This window comes from Pelobates fuscus, chromosome 6 (genome assembly GCF_036172605.1).
Source record: "Pelobates fuscus isolate aPelFus1 chromosome 6, aPelFus1.pri, whole genome shotgun sequence".
NCBI classification, from domain to species: domain Eukaryota; kingdom Metazoa; phylum Chordata; class Amphibia; order Anura; family Pelobatidae; genus Pelobates; species Pelobates fuscus.
In genome coordinates this window covers 90,245,854-90,254,704 of record NC_086322.1, presented here as the reverse complement: position 1 = coordinate 90,254,704, position 8,851 = coordinate 90,245,854, and the positions used below count along the sequence as shown (strand labels likewise).

The 8,851-nt window shown below is 38.7% G+C and overlaps 1 protein-coding gene across 2 annotated transcripts in view; it reads left to right on the top strand.

Annotated features, from left to right (window-relative positions):
* Positions 1–248: 248 nt before the first annotated feature.
* Positions 249–8,851, top strand: part of LNX1 (ligand of numb-protein X 1) — a 187,944-nt gene continuing 179,341 nt past the window's right edge. For both annotated transcript variants that reach the window (XM_063458009.1, XM_063458007.1), the window contains exon 1: positions 249–334. The gene's annotated coding sequence lies outside the window, so the exon portion shown is untranslated. The remainder of the gene's footprint in view (positions 335–8,851) is intronic.

The following is an 8,851-nucleotide window of genomic DNA, read 5'->3' as shown; positions in this document are numbered from 1 at the left end:
ACGTGCTTCCTGTTATCTCATTATCTCATCAGAATCATTGGAGTGAGTGATAAAATGTATACAAAGTGTGCCCCAAATGCTCATTCTGTTGGTCTCTAGGTGAGTTGTAATCACAGCCCTGCGCTAGCAATAGATCTGCAGCCAAGCCTACCTGTCTGCAGGGGATGGGGGCGTGTCCTGTGATGTCACCTGGGCTGGAAGAATCACCAATTCATATACAGGAAGGGCTAAGAACTCTTACCTGGATTCTGGAATGGACACCTACGTTTAACAGAGTAATGACTTTCCTGGTTCCAGAAGTCAGAACAGGCAGACCTGACTCCAGCAGTTAGAGGTAATGGCCCAAACTTTCCTTATCAAACTTTATTTTACTTTTGTGCTTGTGACCAGAAAAAATCACTAAAGTTTGACAACAACTCTTCTTTATTAGCCTTGACTTAAAATGTCTGTAACGCCAGACAGTAGTTAATTGATTAGGGAATGGTATTATTAAAGGACATTTTCTTACACTTCTGTGTTTAATTCAAAAGCATGGACACCGGTATGCTATTTTTTTTCTTTCGTGACCTTGTAATTGGCTGAGGGTATTGGGAGTTGCAGTCCAGCAAGAAGTATGTTATTACTCAGAAAGAAGCAATACTTCTTGTGATAAACGTCTGCCATGTAAACAATGAGTAAGACTCCCTCTGATGTATATCCCTGCCCTCATTATTTTCAGGAACAAGCAGGATTTTTGCTTTATATGGACAAATGTATTTGTTGGAACTTAAACTGTTCAGTATAGAAAAATCATTTTATTATCATTTATCTGTTTAAAAATGAGGTAAAACCCTGCTCTGGATGGCTTGGAACCCGATGGCAAGCTGTCACTTAATGCAAATTAATGTGTCCTCCTTAAACTGGAGACTTGGGGGTTTATTAATTAAGGGCTTAACTACTAAGCACAAAATAGTAACTTTTAATTCTTATGGGTGTATTAGAGGAGAAAACCAGAGTTGTGCATTTATTAATTTAGTATGGTTCCAGATTTAATACTTACAAATTCATTCAAGGCATTTGGTGTCTGTTAAAGTTTAATATTTTTGTGTGTAAATACAAATCTGTGAATCTCATAGAATGTATAGGAATTCAGATGTTTGTCATTCACCAAATTGTATCCAAAATGCCCCAGGAACTTTCAGATTATTTCTGATCACAATTTAATGAGTAGATGGGAGCCAGGAGAAGCCCCCCTCATTCAATGTGTGGAAGGTGGAAATGTATATCAATAGCAGAGTAATGTCACCATTACAATATAATCTTTCTCAAATGTGGTGAGTTGTAGATTAAATTGCACAATTTAGGGAAAATGTGCTCTATTGAAGAAGTTTGCCAACTTGGCTAATGCAGGTATATTTATTACAAGTGCATGACCAACCAAACCTAAAGAAATTAACAATATTTGCATGAAGCAGAAGGTTAAGATTTGTCATTTTGTTTTAAGGTCTTTTTTTGGTCAATGATTTCCTTGCATAAGTATTACAATGTATAAGGTGTTATCATTTATAAGGTAAGATTATTACTCCTTCCCCAGTGCGAGTTAAGAGTTACAGATGACATACATTAAATTGCTACCCTATATTTCTCTCACACCTCACATTGTCTTCACTAAATGGATGCTCTAAGCATCACAGTTACTACGGTTTATTTTAGCAGCTGTGGTGCAAGACGTCTTTGGGTGCTAATTCGTATTCCAATGCCTGCCCTCTTGCCTCAGATTATAGGGACATTTTTCTTCTAGATCCGTCCAAACGTGAATGGAAGTGATACAGTGGAGGGCTTAGAAGGGTCGTGTCCTGTATGTTAAAACATATTTTGTTGTAATTACATGTATGTTTAATTTACTAATTTTACACTGCTGCTCAGCATGTTGGTATTTTATGTATAATAAAGATCTGTTCTGCTGATGAAGTTTTATTTGATAAGGTTGATTTTTATACAGATTTAAAGGGACACTATAGTCACTAGAACAATCACAGCTTATTGTATTCTGGTGAGTAGAATCATTCCCTTCAGGCTTTTTGCTGTAAACACTGTCTTTTCAGAGAAAATGCAGTGTTTACAGTACAGCCTAGGGATAACGTCACTGGCCACTCCTCATATGTCTGCCAGAGGTGCTTTTCAGTAGTTTTCTATGAGGAGATGCTGATTGGCCAGGGCTGTGTTTGACTTGTGCTGACTCTAATCTGCCACTTTGACAAGCTCAGCCAATCCAATGCTTTCCCCACTTCTGATGATGTCAGGCAGGCCAGGGGCACAGTCGGCAGCAGCAGACTGAAATAAAGATAAGATGTTGCTATATTTGGGGTGAGGGCAAGTTAGCTAGATAGTGGTTTTAACACTATAGGGTCAGGAATACATGTTTGTGTTACTGACCCTATAATGTTCTTTTAAATACTTGCATTTGGTGTTGGTCTTATAGGATGATATCTACTAACTCTCTTGTAACGGGAAAAGATAAGAGTTAGAATGAATCACATGTGGCTTCCCACCTTGCCCTACTGGGTTAGAATAACATTTAATGAAAAGACATTATACATAACTTTTCAAAATACCTTAGCCCTGAATGGTTCAGGTTTACCCTTTCCTTTGAACACAACCCAGTAATTATCAAGGGATTACTCCCTTATCTCCAAATCATAGTGAAACAAAATAAAAAAAAGGCCAAAATAACTGGAATTTGGAAAATTCTCCATCTCTACTGTAGTCTGATTGGCTATTTCAGCCTAAATTTTGCCGTTCTGATTTACCAAATAACTCTTATAAAAACTGGATCCTAGGTATTCCTGACATTGAGCATGGTTTGGAAATGAGTCTGAGACTGGGTGGAAGTAGAAATTTTAAATTTGTAGAGCACACATTGATTAAAAACTGGAACCTTGTCCGTAGCAGTGACACATTTTTATTAACGCTACTAACTACTTTAATATCTTCACTACATGTATACATGTAGTTATCACATATACACGATTACAGTGCGGACAATGTGGGGTGTGCTGCCACTACTCCAGCTGGAGAGGGGATCTAAAGAAGTTTCTCTATCTTGAAACTGCAAAGGAGCTGCAGGTCTGCACTTCCAGCTGGTGCACAACACTGCAAATGCTCCCTCAGGGTCACAGGCTGGAAGCGCTGGCGGAACTACCGTGGTCGCAGGGGTAGCGACTGCGACCGGGCCCCTTCATTCCAGGGGGCCCAGCCACCCTTTTGACCCCTGGGACCGCGGTGCCCGCCAGCATTTTGGTGTGGCCCCGACCGTGCGGAAAAACTGCCGGGGCCGCATTGAAGGAGCCAGTCCGGTGGCCCATGCTCCTGGGGCCACCCGATGGCAATGGATTTCCTGGGGCCCGGTCTGCGCTGAGGCACTTAAAAGGCGCGGCCGGGCCCCAGTGATGATGTCAGAGCTGGGAGGAAGCCGGCACTTCCTCCCAGCCAACAGAGTGCCGCGCAGGAGTAGAGGAGCGATTCAGAGTGGTGGCTCTGACTCCCATCAGCATGAGGCAGTCACTGGACCCCAGATAAGTCACTAAATTTTTTTTAACAGTTTGTGTGTGTGTGTGTGTTTGTTTTTATGTATGTCTGTGTGTATCTGTTTGCCTGCATGTGTTAGGGGGGAGAGGGGGGGGGGGGGGACAATTTTTGCACCGGGCCCTGTGGTTTCTAGTTACGTCTCTGGCTGGAAGGGAGCATTCTAAGGGCTCTGAAACAAGCCAGTGATGCAAACCTGCAGCACAAGACAGATGAAGCACAAGGTAGAAAATTTATAGGCCCAGCTGAACACCATGATGTATATATCTCTATTGCACATGCGCATGAAACCACTGCGCCAATCAGCGTCTCCTCGGCGATGTAATGCTCACTGTGCAGCACTCACCAGAAGGTACCTCTACTGGTCCTATGAGTGACTGCCACTAGAGGTTTTACTAAGCAGTAATGTAAACACCCAACAGTTGTACAGATTGCAAAACCAAAATCAGTCATGATTGAGAGAAAACTGTGCTGTGAATTCATTTTGTTGGATTTATTAAGGGGTTTTATTCAACGAACTCTGAATTATAGCAAAATGAAATCCAACTGATTTTTAAGTCGAAACTTAATGTTTGAAATTCACCATGGAAACCAGTGGGAGCAGCAGGCATGTTCTGTTGGCGACTCCTCGCATTTTTACATACTTACACCATTTTTAGAACACTCTAATAAATTACTCCTGATCTCTCGGAAGTTTGCACAGATTCATATCCGTGCACAAGTAATTTATTCACCACTGAGAGCACGCAATGGGTATCTGTTTTTAAGCATTTTAAGAATTATTCTTTTATAATCAGAACACTAACACCAGGATAAACAGAATTTGAATGACGTGAATTTCCACATGACGTGACAAGAGAACATACTGATACTTTAGCAATCGAAACTGAACAGGTTGTGACATATTTCTCGTCAATTAGCTAGTGATACTGGCATTCCAGCTAATGTGAACAAACCCTCCCACAATGCTCCACCAAGCTTAGGCATTATGGGACTTGTAGTTCACATCAGCTGGAATGTAAAAAGTTGTTTATTCCTGTAATGAAACTACATTGATGAGAATCTATAGCCTGTCACAACAAGTTAAAAATGTTTGGGAAACCATTTCCATCACAATAGATTTACTGATTATTAGCCGATGTAGTATTGCTGTGCATAAACAGGAAGTAGTTTGCAAACTCTCAAAACGCACTTAAGCTCATCATTTATATATTTTTAATATAAAATTAAATTCAGTGTATATATATTTTATTTTGATTCAGAAGCAAACATTTATTGAACAAACACAGTTGAAATGTTTAATGTTATAATCAAAAACAATTGGCACTTTAAAAAAATGAATTTTAATTTTAAATTGTGTATTGTTAGTCTATTGTTAGTCTATTAAACTCTTCATCCTTTCTTTCCTGAACATCCTGATAAGCATGTAATCTCTGTTGGGGAGGTTCACTAGCCTGAGTCTGTGTTTGTTTTTTAGCTTTTCTTTCTATCAAGATTTTGTTAATGTTTTGTATACCTCATGCTTCATTTTGTGCTGACAAAATTGTGACTCTATATATAAAAATGTACTTGCCGAACTATAATCTACAAATATGCTCATGCAGCTTACGTTTCATCATGGATTACATTGTGCATTTGTAATTTTTAGCCTTTAGTCTCAAAGTGGCATATAGCCTAGTATTAGAAGTATTATCTAGCAAAAGGGATGTACATGCATCTAGTGCTGCAGATATATGTAGCCAGTAGTGTGTATTTTGGAAATACACACTATATAAATTTCAGTAAAATCCATATCCTTGCTAATAGGGATGTGCATGGGCAAAAAATTTGGTTAGGTTCGGTATTCCGAGATTCTGGACTTCCACAATTCGGGGGTTGGGGTTAGGGTTAGGGGTAGAGGTACCCTAACCCTACCACTAACACTATTCCTAACCCAACCCCAATCCTACCCCTACCTGTTTTGCCACTTTTCAGAAGTCCAAAGCACTTCGGCACTTCTGAAATTCAGCGCCTCGGACATTCGGAAGCATCCGAATATCCAAAATTAGTCACAATTTCCATTCGGACCAAACCGAATTGCACATGTCTACTTGCTAGCACATAGTCAAACTCAATGAGGAGAGAAAAAATGTTATTGAATGCTTATTTTCATTCCTTGTCTTGTCATAGTAATTTGGTAATTGTTGTGGTATATATTGGTGACTTTAATATTTCATGATTCAACAAAACTAAAATGAAAAAGATTAAATGTAACTAAATAGATGTGTATTTACATAAACAATATTGTGTCTCACACTTATAATACTTTACATCTGTAATGTGGGGAAAGGAAAGAAGGGGTCTGGTAACACCACCATTTGTGATACGATGGAATCTACTCTTTCTTATGCACATATCTTGATGATAGTTCATAATTGGGATCTGACTGCATGATCCATCAGTTCAAGTTGTTAACAAAAAAGGATATTGAATCCGCAACACGTTACACTTGTTTTTTTTGGAAGGCCCAATAAGAAGAGAAATATCAATTCAGGACTTCACAAATTAAATATCTTTTTAGAAGCTGGCTTTTTTAATACATCAGTTTAAAATAAAGCAAATAGATTAATATTTTCAACTTGCCGAGCTATAGTAAACGGACACGTCCCTGATTATGTGTACACTCATAAAGTGGGGTACACATAAAATGATCTAAAATATTTTGCTGCAATTTTGGCATTCTCTTAAATAGTGGATAGCTAAGAGCTTTTTATAACAGTGTCCTTTTAACAGCGGTGAAGGCATTTTAGATTTTCGTTTCAGGGAAAAATTTATGTCATCGACTTGATCACTTATCTCAAGCTTGCCATCAACACACAGTTTGCTTTCTCTGTTTGAATAGGTTTGCTGGGTAATCCTTACAAAGTATGGAAACACAAAAGCTTAATCTTTGCACGATAAAACCACATGGCATGTGTTTCCATTCTGACTCAAGTTAATACAAAGAGGTATACTTATATTTTTCTCAAATGCAATTCTAGGAAAATGAAAACAGGCTTTCCACAGTGGCTATATTGTATTGATGTATACCTTACTTTTTTTTTTTTTTTTTTGTTCGAAAACCAAACTAGGGCTGGTAACTTTACGACTAAAGTACAAACAAATGTCACTTTAAAATTTTGTATTTATTTATTATACAAAACTTTCCTTACTCCTGCATTATTATTACACGCATTCCACTGCTATATGAGATTTGGGTAAGGAGGCTATGCTGAACGACGAACAGATCTGCGATATAACCAGAGCTGGCCTTTTGTAGGGACCTATGCAATTGGCAACAAATTGCACTTGCAACGTAAGAATTTTTTTTTCTAGTTTCTTTACATTTCATGAACTCCTTTACTTGTATTTCCTATCTTTACTTGGCGTCATCCCTGGTAATTTTGGGAAGATTGCCTCCTTTCTTTGTCTTGTCTCTTGTGATGGTGTGGGCTATGGCATCGTGCCACCTACTGCAGGTTTCCGCGGCACAAATTAAAGCGAAGTAGGCATGAGCGAACTGAGGGGAATTGCTCAATTCTCTAGCTACTAATTAAGTAGCAACAAAATCTGTTTCCTTGCTGTTCCTGGTAACTCCAGGGTCTACAGCCATGCAGCACATGTGTAATACAGGTGCCCATTGGCATATAGACCACACAATGGGACAGAGTTCCCATGCATTCCCACTATACTCAAGTCCAGTGGCTAGATATATGCCCCTTGGTGTCCATATCTGTCTAGTTGCCTGTTTGACATACCTGGCATAGACCAACCACTGTACAATAAAGTTCTAATAAAGACATACCTCTATATAATCCTAGATTGACGGAGAAGGGATAGGAGGGGAGGGTGTGATCTCAGTGTGCTGTATCTTTGCACCCCATTAAATTGTTCCACGTATGCTCAGCATGATAAAGTGATCATAAAGTGATTTTGGGGTATTTAGCAGCTAAAGTTTGCCCACCCAATTATCAGGTTGGCTTGCCACCCTTATTGTCACTGATGATGCCAAAGTTAACTGTGATATCCACTTAGAAATTGTTATTGTTTCATATAGAAATACATGTATTCTAAAAGTGCACCATTTACGTAGACTATTGTACACAGAATAAAAGTGTTTTCTAGAATACTATAGAAATCCTGCCATAGCAGAATATATCTCAGTACTGTAAAAAAGGAACATGTGAAATATTAACAGCATAGATCTGATTACAGATATTCTAGTGAAAAATCGCATTTCAAACAATAACATCATGAACGCTCTATAATGTATCTGCAAACCACGCATTGTATTACAGAGTCATACTACTGCCTGCTGTAGCTAATGCACTAATGTATGGTATGTTTACATTGGCCTCAAAGGTAAATATAAATGGACTCATTGGTCAGGGTCACTGTTAAATGAGAAAAGGCTCAGTGCACTCCTCTCTAATGGTCCCTTTAGCATTACTAAGGGAAGTTGGACCTTCACTCACAGCGTCACTGTAATGTACTGTTAGACCCACTGATGTGTGATTTCTACTTTGCAGTCATCTAGGGAGCTTGACTGGACCATTGCCAACCTATTTCTGTTAAAGGGACATGCATCACTTGACAGTTTAATATATTTTTTTATATTTTTAAACCAGGAAGCAGCACTTTTGAAAAAAAATCTAAGTGAAGCAAGAAGAAATAAATTGAAATCCATATAATAAACATTGAGACAGTTGTCTCAAAGTGATGCATGTCTTAAATTAACACTCTCTAAGCACCGTGATCACTACTGGATGCTGTACTGGTTATACCATGAGTGCCGCGGCACCCACATAATGTAAAGTTAGTAAAACCATTTTGCGTTGGAACATTAGAGGTATTGCAGTGCTTAAAGAAGAGATATGTGTTGCCATTGTGTCAATATCAATACAAAATGTCTCTCTGTCCACCAGGCTGTTTTACCAGTTGTAAAAATAAATAAATGTAAACACAAACTCTGAGTAAGAAGCGTAAATAAGACTTGTTAATCGTATAACCTAGTGTTTGTGCTCACATCCAGGCAGTAGGTAGGTAGACAAGCACCTTGGATACAAAATCCAGCTTGCCTCTAGTTAGCAGAATGCATTCATAAAATGGAAGAAAGGATCTGAAATCTGCAAATGAATTTTTTCCTGGTATACAGGACTGCGTCATAAATATATAATTAACACAGAGAATTAAGCTAGCTGTGCCGCTCTTTTCTGATCTCCATAACCACAGCTATTCACACTGCTCATCTGTGAAATAGTAGACCTGG